Genomic DNA, 14,272 nt, shown 5'->3' with positions numbered 1-14,272 from the left:
GTTGTGAAGTAGGTAGAGTTTCCATTCAGAGACTTCAGTACCTGAAAATCAGGGCCTTATTTTCAACTGGCCTCATGTAGAACTGAAAGCTTCTAAAAAATCTGGCTTCTCCCTGAAAATTGAACACTTAAACCATGTCCTGAGCTCTCCTCATTGGTCAGGTTGACTATGGATCAGCTGAAAATATGAACACTGTTATTTCTTTTGACCCAGCTAAAAAAAAAACCCTCACTGGACAAACCCTAAGCAGTATGAAATGTCTGAGACATAACTGACTTCAGTCCAACTGCACTGATTTCCATGAGCTGAGAATCAGGACACTATGAAATGCCAAGGTGGTGACCTCTCTGGAGGCTGGGTGTGAAGGGTTTTAAAAGACAGCAAGTGAAAGGAATGTGATCCTCTGTGCCTTCCTGCACCAGGAGCTGCAGGCATTAATCACAGCCTGCGATGACAGCTCCAGGCTATGCCATCCTGTTTGCCTTTGCAAAGCATCATACCCGTCAGTTAGAGAACCATGGAGACTCAACTCCAGCTGCAGGATCTCAGAGCTTGTTTAGTGTTATACATGCCAGTACCAATCTCTCAGATTCTTTCCTATTTTGCATTAGGACAAGATGGACAATTCCCCAGTGAGGCTGACACCACATGTGTGTTTAGCTATATAGAGAATGCAAGAGTGCAACATTGAATTGACACTATGTCTTCATAGGACGTCTCACAGTATTAAAAGAAACAAAACTAACCAGAAAACATTGTAGGCATTAGAATGTGATTTTAAACAGAGCTCAGGACAAAAGCTAGAACTTCCACAAAGGCAATAGCCCATCCTGTGTTGCACCTACTACCTAGGAATGGTGTGAAGCAATGCCTGAGCGTTTCCTTGCCTCCTGACCATGTGCACAGATCACAAGAGAGCTGGGAGCTAATATCAGCATCACCTGTATTTATACACATGAGCCTGGGGACCATGGAGTAAGACAGAAGTATGCAAATCTTAGAATGAGAATTCATTATTACACATCTCTGCTGTGGTTTTCTGAACCAAATTGACACACGTTGTCCTCTCACCAGTGATAGTGTTGTGACATCGTGGTTTTTGGTCCTTTTTTTTGTGCCCCAAGTCCCATCTGACACCCAAAGTGGGACTGAGCTGTTCAGATACAAACATGGCATTTGATCAAATCAACAGAGATCACTTCCATGGCTATGAGGACAAACAGGTGCTTCCAAGAACCAATTCACTCAGTCTGTTGGAGAAATCAGCATTATTTCTCCCCATTGACTATCAAGGAAGCCTGAGGTGACTGGTTTCATTTCAATGTCCCTTCCTCTCTCCCATCCCTGTGCTCCCTGAGCAGCTGGGAATATGTCAAAAGACCACTTAACTGACTGTGGGACTGGTTCAGCCCTCAAACCACCATTTGAAGTGTGTTGGTAGCAGTGTAACCAAGAGAGACACCTCATCTGAATGAGTCCCAGACAAAAAGGCTACATTAGAGCACAAACCTCCAGAAAACTCCCTCCTGTGGAAAGTCAGAGAATCAATATGTATCCTCTGTTCATCTGAGAGTAGTCAGGAAACGGGCATCAATTTTTTAAGCCTCCAGCAGGAAGTTCAATAGATTTGCCCTGCATTCAATCCCCCAAAAAGCCTGGCAGGTAGAGAAGCTGAACAAAAGACCTGACCTTTTCTCCCTCATTGTGCTTTCACATAGCCAGAGCAGAACAATAGACCATGGTGGCATCCGATCCCAGCTCACCGCAGAGCGGTTGCCACAGCTTCCCAAGGAGGGCAATTTCCTTTTGTACACCAGCCTCTACCGGCAACTGAGTATTTTTCAACAGCCACAACAATTAATCAAATAAAGTATCATTTTGCAAGGAGATCAGGTGTAATTTCAGCATAATCTAGACCTAGCAGGCTGAAATGATCTAAGCAAAATGCTGCACTTGCATATTGGCCAAATGGTGTTTGCAATCTGTTTTCATCTCTTCTTTGTCTATAGATGAACTCCCAGTCTTGCTAGGGTCTACATATGGGGCTTGACACATGACAAGAACAAATTAGGAGTACAGCCTATATTTGGAATTGAGGGTGACTTAGCACATGAACATGCTCTCAAGACTCTTCTCCTTGGAACAGGGTTGTCCTGCATAGTGTTGGGCTGTACTGGAAGTCCCTTTGATGGTCCTGAGCTCACTGGGATGTCCACACAGCACTATGCCAAGATCAGAGCTCAGATCCTGCCCACCCATGCTCCAGGAACCCCAACTAGACTGGGCTGAGCAGACCAACAAGTGCCAGTGGGGTGACCATGGACCTGCTCCTTCATAGGCTGCTCAACCCCTGCCATTGACAGAGCATGGTACACATGTAGATGTGGTGGTTGAATTCAAGCTGATGTGTTTTATGATAAATGCAGGAATTTGGGAGGAGATTCATGTGTGGTATGTCCTGCTTTGGGCCAGGTTCAGGAGGCAGCAACCTTCTCAGACATCTGGGCTCTGCCAGCCCTGCAGCTGAACCGCAGCCTTTAGCTCTTAACTCAGATGCAGGTTTAATCCTTTGGTTGTATTGCTCAGACAGCTACAAAGACTGTGTCTATAATCTGAGAACACCACCATGAAGATCCGAGGGAAGGTGTGTATACCCTATATAGAATGAGAGATATATATATATCCCCTTGATATATACTCTAGCCAATCATATATTACTGGTTCCAGTTAGGAATAACTGGGCCATGTTATGAAGGAGTTTGGACTGGATCATCTTCTTGGCCCTCCCAACTTTCTATCTCATGAAGCTACAAGACCACAGGTCTTGCTCCAAGACAGAAGGCAAGAGAAGAAGCACTGCACCCATTGCAGGCTGGGATCAGGGCCCCAAAAATAAATTTATGGGCTGTTAGGTGATTTGTCCCGTGGCACACTGGAGCTTGTTCCAGAAGTGGTTTCAGAGGGATTTAGGTACTTGGGCTCTTTCTAAGTTCCATTAAGTTCTCTCTTTTAAAACAATCTCTAGATGATCTGACACCACCCAGACAATGTATGGCAGAAGTAAGAGCTGAATGATGGACTAATAGCAGTCCAATAATTTAATTACTAAGCCACTGCTACTTTTTTTTTGCTATAGAAAGATTTGTTAAAGAGTCTTTACTGCAGTAACTGTTTTAGTAAACACTTCAGTGAACTATGAGGCTGTGTTATTCCCTCACAAATCCCAGCTTATTTATGAAGGAGGGATGATGTTATCCTCATTTCATACAGAGGAAAACTGAGGCACAGAGGGAGGATGTGACTCTCCCCAAGGTCAGGCAGGTGAAGCACAAAGGTGCAATGTGGCTCTTGCAGACACTCGAGTCTGTGCCTATGACTCCACATCAACACACCTTTAATAAAGTCAGCTTCCCTGCTCTTCTCTGTCCTTAAATTGTCCTAATAAGCAGCTGTTCTACCCTCTACTCTTGCTGGTCCCCAATGGTCTGGACTTGGCTGTATGGTTTCTCTCAGTGCTATTAGTGCTGGCTGGTGCAGGGTTTCTGCAAGCTGTTATAATCCTGGGAGGTTTTTCCTCAGCAGGAAACCCTTTGCTGGGATTTTCATTGAAATCCTCCCCCTGCCTGCCTCAACACTACCCTCTTATCTCTTGTGGTCCTGGAGAAATTCAGGACGGCCCTTCAAAGAGGCTGGGGTCAGCCTCCAAATGCAGGGACTAGTAGAATTAAATAGGTTCAAATCAGAAGATACCAGCCTTGTTTTATCCTGCTGACATTCCTGATGAGTCCAGAGGGGGTTTTGCTTGAACAGGGACTGTACAAATTAAGTAGAGACTCTGTTCTGCCCTTCCAGGGTGCCTTTGGCACACTGACCATTACATCCCTCAGGGCAGCATGAGGCAGTGCTGGGGAACATCAGCTCTGTAATAGCCTGGACAAGAAGGGGACAGACGCTCCCTGACTCATTGGCTGCACATGCAAAATGTTATACTAATTCTGCAGCTGGGGAAACTGAGTCACAGGGGCTGTTTGCTGCTCCATCTGCTGCTCTTCACATTTTGGTGACGCATCAAGTCACTAGGTGTGCTTCAGTGCATGGGATGCTCTGTGCCCTCAAGGGCATCATCTGGCTAAGCTGAAGTTGTGCTTATAGGTCTTTGCCAAAACAGAGTTAGACTAAAATACATATGAGAGAGCAGATTTAGATCTAAGGCAGAAATCCTTCCCTGTGCAGGGGGTGAGGCACTGGCCCAAGGTGCCCAGAGCAGCTGTGGCTGCCCCCTCCCTGGAAGGGTTCAAGGGCAGGTTGGACGGGGCTGGGAGCACCCTGGGCTGGGGGAAGGGGGCCCTGCCTGGGGCAGGGGGTGGGACTGGATGATCTTTAAGGTCCCTTCCAACCCCAACTATTCTGTGATATGTTAGGTGTTGCACAGGCATAAAGCAAAAGTCAGCACATCCCCAAGCAGCCTGGATGGGCGAAGAACTGGAGGCTTCAGGAGGTGAAATGACTTTGCTCCATGCCAAATTCCCACCTCATGAAGAGCAGAGCCAGCAATAATTACAGAAGTCCCTCTGAAAACAGCAGAGCTTACAAAAGCCTAATTTACAACCATGAAACTCCAAACAATAAGATTTCTTGACAGTCAGTAGGGCATAGTCCCAAGAAGCCTTTCCTGCAGGTAGGCCATCCAGGACAGCTTTCTCACCCTACCTGGGCTCTCTGGTGTCTGACAGGATCTGGCGTCATGCTGCAGGGTACTAGTTTTCTCCATTGCTCACGTGCATATTTTTACGAAGTGCCTAGGAACTTCATTTTCTTGCTTTAGCTCTGTCAAATTTGGAGTGAACTTAGTCAGCAAGCTACCATGATTAGGTGACACATCTAAAGAGACAGGCAGTGTGACCACACAGGCCTTGTTTCCTATGGAAATTAGATTAGACGAGCAAGCCAGCTTTAATCAGGTACTTCATTTATTCCAGTTTTAACAAGCTGATCCATTCCCACCCTTGTTTGCAGTATTTTGAGATACTCCTCTGAGGAAAGGGGTGGCTGTTAATATTTGTGATTTGCTCTTAACTACACATAAGAAGTGGGTGTTTGCTGGACACAAGTCTCACTCCCTGAGCTGAGTTCAACAACACAGCTCACCTGAAAAGCTTGACTTTTGTTCCAGGTGTTTTCATGTAATATCTTCCCTGACTGCTGAGCTCAGCGCTGGGAGGACAGGACCTGGTTTGCTACTCCAAACAGTAGTCTGCTGTGTGCAAAACCACAGATATAAAAGGGCACTGGGGGTAGATCCAGAGGGCTATTTCGAAGAGCAATGAGGTTGCACAAACAGCATTCACCCTCTGCTACCCACCACCCTGTTCTGTACTGGTACGATTAACCTGAATGAACAGTAGTCCTGATTTGCTTCAACACGGTATCGCAAGCTGGCACGGCTCTCACAGCACTTTGGCCAAGATCACTGGGTGCTCTCTTGTCTCCCTGATGATGCTTTGGATGCAGAAATGACATTTAGAAGTGGAAAAAACAGCATCTCCATGCCTTGCTGGAGTAACACAGCTGTGCTCTCAGAAAGTCTCCTCCCCATGGGACAAGGACCTGCTCCATCACCCACAAGTACTGGTGGTACCATCAGGTAAACCTTCCTCTGTATTGTGCTGGAGAGGAGCAATTTCTTACATGAAGCGATGGTGTCTTTGCAGTATATCTGCTCTGAGAGACTTCCCTGGCGTAATAGCAGATTGGGCTGACCTGCTCATTAATTCTTTATAAGTCTCTGTGTACCGCTTTACTGAATTACATGAAAGGTCTAATAGTTCCTGCTATGGATCCTGATCCCTGGGCGGGCTGTGTTGTGGCACCCCAAGTGCTCTGAGATAGTTGGTAGCTCTGAAAGCTTGCAGAAATGAAAGGAAATCCTAAAGAAGTGTTGGAGAGTTTTGTCTATCCTTTCTTTGGACCGAGAATGAGGTAGCACCACCAGGCTGGCATGGGGGCACATCAGTAATACCATTGGCAGGTCATGGAGACTTTCAGTAATTCCAACAATACGAGGTTTTCTCATGTCTGTGCCAAAGACCACTCTGGGCCCTTGCATCTCTCCAGCAAGTACAAAAAACTCCACAAAAAGGCAGCTATGCCTGACCTTTTCCTGGACTTTATCTTGGTTTCTGTCACTCCACAGGGATTAAAGGCAACCAAGAAGCTGAGCAGAGGAGCTGAAGAGCAAACAGAGATCGACTTGCTCACTCTGACAACCCTCTGAGTGCACTTTTGCAATGGGCTTGAGGAAGGCTCTTGCATGGAGGTTACAGGTTAAATAACCACCCCTTTTATTTTTCTAGACCTAAACCTTCCGCAGGCTGTAGGAGAGACAAACCCAGTGTGTGTGAGGTTTCTGGAGTTCAGCTCAGCTCAGAGTAAACCTGCTGGCCTTGATGGTGTTGGTCCAACAAAGCTGGGGGATGAGAGGAGGCAGGACAGAAATAGCTGGAGCAGCACAATGTAATGGTGACCACCACTGATGCTGGAAACACACCCAAAGGCTCAGACACAGCGGGCAGAAGTTTGATGCACTCTAGCTTGGCTTGCAGGGCTCCTTCCAACTCATTACAACATCCACTTGCTGTAACCCTCTGTCCTTGTGAAAGAGGTTTGCCTGTCCTCCCAACAGCATCAGCCAGGTAAGGGGACTTTATCTCTGCTGATATGAGGTATTATGATTTGTGGGTGCTCCCTCCCTTCCCTTTCAGCCCCACTGTTATTGTGAAGCTCTTTGGTTCACAATAACAGCCCCACTGTTATTGTGAAGCTCTTTGGTTCCACAGGAGCTCAGAAGAACTTTTGCCCAGACTGGAAACTCGGTGCCACCAAGAGGCAAAGCATTTTCTTCTTCTAGCCTTTCCCATCAGCATGAATTCAAACTTCCCCACACCAACACATGCTGGGCTCGTGGAAAACCATCTTGTTAACTTGCAGAGCAAACCTCAGCCTAACAACAGCATGGGTCATCTCTGGGATTCACAGGAAACCACCCGCAAACCCCGGCCTCTCTAGCAGTGACCTAGCTGATCGCCAGCTTTGTGGCAATTCCCTAGTTCCCTAATGTATCTGGTACAGAATCTGCAAGAAATCCTATTAAGCTCCTCTCCGTATTTGCCAGTGTGAAAGTATTTTCAATGAAAAAGGAAGAGAACAGGCTTTATTTTCCTTGACCCACATGATACATGGCATTGTTACTAAATTGATGAGGCTGACACCTTATCATCTCCCAGACAACTAAGTGCAGCAAAGCAAATACCTCAGAAGAAATATTTCAAGGAGGATCTCAGGAGTGTGAACAAGTCTTTGTGAGTGGAAGCATGAGCTCTACATAAAAAAGCCCATATTGGATTCAGCTTGTGGGCTCCCCATCTACTGCAGTTCTCTGACAGTGGACAACAGAGGATGCCTAGGAAGCCATATAAAAGCAGGGTGAAGATTTAGTGGCACTACTCCATAATACTCCCCCAGACACTAATAATTTGCAGCTCAAGAACTTCTAGAGGCAAAGAAGGGAAGCTTTTGTCTTTAATATTTATATTTTATAGCTTCTGAGAGGCTTTTGATCAATTAATTTGTCTGAGTGCTTTTTAAACCCTTCAATACTTTTCAGATCTACAGGATCCTGCAGTAAGAAGTACCACAGATGCCAGTTGTGTGGACTCTTTTTGCTTTGAACCTGTTCTCTGTTAGATGCTCCCTAGTTTTTATATTCTTTTATATTATATTGTTTTTCTTTTCCCTGATTCCTCCCCAGTTGACCTACATAATTTTGGGGATGGAGGAACCAGAATGGCACACAGTAGTCCAGTTGCAGGCATGCCATGGACTCACAGAGGTGTAATGCTGATTCATTCTTCAATCCCCTCCTGACATCTGTTTGGTCTTTTTTGTTTTGGATTACTTGAAATGAGCTAATTCAACAGAGGAGTGAAATGTGCTCTCTGGACAATGACAGATACTTTGGGGAACATGCAAGGGCTTGGTCCCAAGAGATGGGTCCTAGTCCCAAGTCTAGTACAGTCCAGGTAGGGCTCAGATCACCTCTTCCCTATGCCCCAGTGTGTTGGGCAGGTGAGTCCTGCTTAGCATTTGCAAAACCCTTTCAGGTGGAAGGTATTTCACATCTGCAACCTGCAAGCCCTATGAGACTAAATCATAATATTCCTAAAAGTCTTTACATTTACATGGTACTGTTGACAGCTGCCTTTATCCAGGCACAGTAGATACCTGACATTTTCTATCTATCCTCTTTTGCCAGCCTCCATGTTGTGCCCATCCTCTCTCCAGCTCAGCCACTATCCCACATTTATCTTGCCATTTCCAAAGTCAGGAACTGCTGCAGTGAGTGGCTTTGTCTCTTGGAGTGAACCCCCCTCCCCACCATACAACCCAGTGTCAGGTGGGAAGAGAGTACAAGACCAGGATTCACAAAGGCTCAGTTCTCCCAGCACTCAGCACAACCTCGGGCACATCCTCTTGCAAGAAAGACTTCCTTGTTCCACTCATCTTAATGTTGGAGACCAGGCTGCTTGTGCAGAAACAACAGCAGTGGAAACCTCCACCCAAGGCAGCCTGTAAGTCTATAATCAACCTAAAGCATAAGTTTTGACTCCTTTCATGCATGTGGATACTCTATTCGGGTCATTTGCGCCCCAGGCAAACACTGGGTTATTATACCAGGTTAAATTTAGGAAAGGGGATGGCAGCAGCTGAACCAACATGCTGTGAAAGGAACTTGTTAGGACTGAGGTCCAAGAGCAGCTCAATGTTTTTCTGCAATTGCTCCAAGGCCGCCAATGGGATCAAGCACCCAGTTTTTGGATCCCAGCTGGGCTGAGATGGGAGTTGGTACCTAGATGCTTAGGCTGGGCAGCTCTGGGGAGGGCTCAGCCAACAGTCCCAAGAAATGAAGGGGTCCTCAGAGATTTTTGGCTTTGGATTTTGAACTTTTGTATATTTCTTTGACACTCAATCTACTTCAAATGCCTGCTTTTCATTGGCTTTCCACACACTGCACTCCCCTTGCGAAGTGGGAATGACTGCACTTTGCTCTCTCCCAGTATCCTGACAGCAAGAGCTTTTCAGAGCAGGGGCTTTGTGCACAGGCTCTGGGCACAGTGGGGTTTGGGGCTGCTACCTGGGGATGGATGGACAGCCTAAACACGGACACTGCGGGGCAGTCCTGTCCTGAGAAGCCTTCTGTCTCTACATAGCAGCTCAGCTGGGGGACCAGACCATCACAAACACACCACTCATCCCATATCAAGTCCTCCTTAGACGTTGCCTAGCAGAGAGGAGCGTTTCATGGTGCAAAGCTCTCTGATACACTGTCTCCACATCCTGCCAGCCCCTTGGTGCAGTGACACTTGTCCCACTCTGGGAGCAAGAAACCTCTGGCTCTGCCCCAAGAGAACAATAAAAGTCCCCGTTTCTCCTCAAAAGGGACCAGCAGAGCTGATCTGGCAGTGACTGGAGGCAGCAACTACTACCTGACAGTACAGTGTTGGTACAGATAACCAAAAATGTGCCTGGGACTAAGTGCCTGAAGCCACCTCTCCCACCAGCCCCTTGCTGCCAGGCTTGGAAGCTGTTCTCTGCAGCTCCAGGAAAGGCTTTGAAAAAAAACTACGAGCTGACAATGCCTTCATTAATCACAGCATAATCCTTTCCATGGCAACCCAAGGATTGCGAAGTCACAAGTTAGCAAGCATAAGACAGAAACACTGTACAGCATCCCCCGGTCCATGGAAACTTAATAGTGAGAGAGATGAATCGACTGCTCTGAGGAGGGGAAGTGAGTTAGAAATAATCCTGCCTTGGAAAAGGGGTTCATCCCTGGGCTGGAGTCAGATTGCATAAATGTTGGTGTCAGTGGGGAGATACTTTAACTTCATGAAGTTACTTCAGTCTCACCCCAAAAAGCCCAAGAATAGACTTGGGCCCCACAAATTGATTTTACAGAAGCACAAAGCTTTCAACGAGGTCAGGCAGAAAAGAAAGTTTGTCACTGGCCCATTACCATGACTTAAACATTAAATACAATTTAGACAAATGTATTTGGAAATCGGCAAAGCTCAGAGATTGCAAAGCCATGGGTGAAAACAATTTAAGTGTCAATGAATGGGAGGGAAGTTCTGTCCTGGTTTTGACCTTCTTTTTCCCTCTTTTGATGTCCCTGGGATAGTTTAGACACAGGACAGGGGCGAGACTTGTACAGGGTCTCACAGGGATGCAGGTTTTGACTGAAGCATTGGCAAAACTCAGTCCAAAGCTGTGAAACCATCCCATAACTTCACATCAACACTGTTGGGACCTTGCGGTCTCCCACATCATGGAAAGAAAGATAGGACCCATAGCATCATACAGTGGTGAAGGAGGGGAAAGGAGTCAGCTTGCAACACAAGCCATGTCCTTGATATCTTTGACACAAAGCATAGGTTAGCCCCATGGGGTTGGTTCTTGGGCATCCTTTTGCCCAGACTATGGAGAGATGCACTTTCACACCACCACAACAGCCTGGGGCTGTGGGAAGACCACCTCCAGCTCCTCCTAGCTCCTTCTGCAGGGGGGATTTAGCAGCCAGGGGCAACCAGTCAATCCTAGACCTACTGGCCTGTTGCCATTCAACCTCTCCCTCCATGCTACCTACAAGACAGGTCCTCCAGCGTACACCCCAGCCTTCCCAAAGTGACCAAGAGGTGCCAGTTCCACCTTCATTAGGATATCAGGACTGTAACTATCCTATGAAAGCCTGGGAGTGTTCTTTGGTGAGGTGCTCAGCTGGTCCAGCTCAGCCCACGCATGTCATACTCCCAAACCAGGCAGCAAGATGCAAAGTGCTTTGTGGTAATTGCCTGTCCCACGCTGGGTCTTAGTCCTTGCCCAGGGATGGTCCTAATAATTTAAACAGCCTGGGAAGGTCCTGGGCACTGCTTACCAGCACCAGTGTGACCCAGGGGACACCACCAAAACACAGCCTGGATATAAGCCGTGCTACGCCACAACCAGAGCAAACTCCTGCTGAGCAGGTTGTGCATTAACCACCTGGGTGGTGCATTTGGAGCTGGGTCAGGGCAGGGAGAGGGTGAGGTGGTCCCGGGACCGATGGGTTTTGTGCAATCACCAGTGGGTCTGTGCAGCAGGCACAACCCCAATAGCCTCTCCCCATCCCTAAGCGCTTCCAGATGTACCCCTCAATATGAAAGGGCTGTGGAGCAAAGGGGTGGGGGGCTGCATAGCGTAGCACAGGAGGGGAAAGACCCCCACCGCCCACCCCAGCTCACTGCTAGGTGACCCAAGCTAAATTAAGCAGCAGCTAGAAATTACCGAGACGCTAATCCGTGCTGCAGGAGCCGAGCTGGCACGGGGCTGCTGGGCATTTCTGTCAGGTCTGCGGTCATGTCGTCTCCCTCCCACTCCCATCCAGCCCAGCCCCTTTCCCCACGTTTGCTCCGGGCGCTGGAAGCGGGCACGCTGCCATGTAAACCTGGCGGGGGGTACCCCCCCCCCCCAACCCATCCCACCTCCCCGCACCCCATTGCAACCCCTACGGCAACCCCCACTGCTCAGCCCATCCGGAGCATCCTCAGCTCTCAAAAGCCTCGTTTCCCCCCCCCCTCCCCTCTAGGGTGCAGCTTGCCACCCCCCCCACCCCCCCTCCGCCTTACCTTAGCGGGGCATGGCCGGGGCCGGGGGAGGGGGACCGGGGCGCTGGTGCCCGGCGCGGAGCCGCTGCCTCCGGCACCGAGCGAGGGCAGCGGCTGCCCTGCCCGCCGCTGAGCCTCTTAACGGGGGAGGAGCCGGGATACAGCCAGCCCCTGGGGAGGGGAGGGGGTGCTGGGGGGTGTGGAGGGGTGCGAGGGTGGGTGTGTGATACCTCCAGCCCGGGGGCGCGGCCAGCACCGCGCTCCCCAAAGCAGCCCCAACACCCCCAGAGATGCATCCCCCTGCATTCCTGGGGTCTGCCCCAGACCGTGGTACCCGGGACGAGCCCTGCTACGAGTTAAGCTGCATTTTCAAGTCATAGAATCACTGAATGGTTTGGGTTGAAAGGGTCCTTAAAGCCCACCCAGTGCCACCCCCTGCCCCGGGCAGGGCCCCCTTCCCCCAGCCCAGGGTGCTCCCAGCCCCGTCCAACCTGCCCTTGAACCCTTCCAGGGAGGGGGCAGCCACAGCTGCTCTGGGCACCCTGGGCCAGCGTCTCACCCCCTGCACAGGGAAGAATTTCTGCCTTAGATCTCATCTAAATCTGCCCTCGGTCAGTTTAAAACCGTCACCCCTCATCCTACCCCCACCCCCTGATCCAGAGTCCCTCCCCACCTCTCCTGTCCCCCCTTTAAGCCCTGGGAGGTCGCTCGAAGGTCTCCCCGGAGCCTTCTCTTCTCCAGGCTGAATCCCCCCAACTCTCTCAGCCTGACCTCCCAGGGGAGCTGCTCCAGTCCCCCGAGCATCTTCGTGGCCTCCTCTGGCCCCGCTCGAGCAGGCCCATGTCCTTCTTTATTCTGGGGGATAGCTGGGAGGATCTCTGCCCCATGCAAAGCTGTGTCTTGGCTGTGCAAGGGATGATATTGAGGTCCTGTGGGATGGGGCCACAAGCTGACAGGCATTCTGGTTTGAACGCACCAACCAGCACTTATAAATGTGGAAACTGGGGGAAATGCTTGAGAACCGGGAAACTCAGAGCTGAGGCATTGCCTAGAAGCTTAACTCTGACCTGGTGAGTCCCTCCCTGAATCTGGGCTAGTGCCTTTTCTCCTTCCTGCTGGGAAAGGTGAGGTTGACTTTTAATTGTGCTGTGAAACACCACTGAAGTTTCTTACTTAGGTATAAAGCATGGCATTTTAGCTAGTAAATGATGCAAAACATGCCTTTATATTTGCACTCTTATCACACAAGGTGTTTCTAAGCCCCACTGTGGACAAGGGGGCCTGAACCCCTCCTGGGGACTGGGATGGCTGAATATTTTTGGTGACACTGCAGAAGTAAGGAGCAGTAAGAGAAAGCTTCCTTCTTCCAAAGCCACACCAGGAACTCTGCTCAAAATGTGGGAGAAGTCACTTCATAGCCACCTTGTTTCTTTCTCAGCCCTTCAAAACTCCCCACGGCTGCCCAGCCCTCTCGTGGGAACCAGCTGTGAAAAAACTCAGTTGAATTTAAGCTCAAGAGAGATGATTTACGACCGCCTGGGGCCGTGCCAGGTTTCACTCAAGCCCTACTCGCTGTGCCAATGCGGTTTGTGTGGATGCGAGGGCAGATATTGGCTGTGCCTGGGAATTGCTTCACTCTGGACTGCATCCGATGTGCCTGGAAAGTGTCCAGCCTCGGGTAGCCTCTTCTTGTGGCCAGTGTCCTGCGGGTGTGTGGGAAGGCAGTGAGGGAGGCTCTGCCAGGGACACGGGGCTGGACACAGTCCTCTGCCTGTGTTGCTGTCTTTGGAAGTGGGATTTGAAAAGTGCGAGGAGCCTTTGGATGACTCCTGCTCAGCAGACTGTCACGGCTGTGGGTCGCGGGCTAATCCCTCAGTATTCAATACCTGGGACACTGGACAAGGATGTGGTAGCACCTGAGCACCTCCGAGGGACAGGCAATGAACCCTTGATGAAAGCCCTGCTACCACTGTAGCCCTTCTTGCTAGTAATATCCCTGGTCCTTTTGAGCAGCAGGAGGCTCATATGCATATGGAGGGGAATGTACACAGGCATTAGGGTGGGAAGCTGCAGGCTGTAGGGAAGCCAGTGCCAAGGAGAAATATTCCAGCCTCACCTTGTAACCACGGCAGGATGTCTGTTCTTCCATGAAGATGCTCTTGCATGTCAAAAGCAGACCCTGAAGTGTTGGTTTAGTGAGTTTAATGTTAGTGACCAGAAGTCCCTGGCAGATGGCAGCGCTGGAGGGATGAGGAGATACTGCAGGTTTCTGGGCTGGATCCTGCTTGGAGCTGTGCACCCTGCTACCTGCTTGCTGGTCTCTGAAAGTGCACAAGCTCCTCACATCCTCACGCTGATGTGCTGGAGTCCCACACCACTTCCAGCATCCTTCCTTGCATTGCCAGCCCACACGCCAGTGTGCACCACCAGCACTGGGACAGGCAGGGCTGCAAAGCCACCTTCACTTCCAAGCCCCCTGTCCCAGTCTCAGCAAAACTGAGATGTGGATGCTGTTGGGGAAGCATGACCTCCATGCCTACACAGTGAGTTGTGGCTTATCCAGGCTTGCATAG

The 14,272-nt window shown here is 49.5% G+C and overlaps 1 protein-coding gene across 6 annotated transcripts in view; it reads right to left on the bottom strand.

Annotated features, from left to right (window-relative positions):
• The window catches only part of MYO7A (myosin VIIA), a 103,486-nt gene extending 91,662 nt beyond the window's left edge, over positions 1-11,824 (bottom strand). For all 6 annotated transcript variants that reach the window (XM_042792839.1, XM_042792842.1, XM_042792841.1 and 3 more), the window contains exon 1: positions 11,721-11,824. The gene's annotated coding sequence lies outside the window, so the exon portion shown is untranslated. The remainder of the gene's footprint in view (positions 1-11,720) is intronic.
• Positions 11,825-14,272: the final 2,448 nt, after the last annotated feature.

The sequence above is a fragment of the Tyto alba genome, unplaced genomic scaffold (genome assembly GCF_018691265.1).
Source record: "Tyto alba isolate M040663 unplaced genomic scaffold, T.alba_DEE_v4.0 Super-Scaffold_2, whole genome shotgun sequence".
Lineage (NCBI taxonomy): Eukaryota > Metazoa > Chordata > Aves > Strigiformes > Tytonidae > Tyto > Tyto alba.
This window is presented reverse-complemented; position numbering and strand designations above follow the sequence as displayed.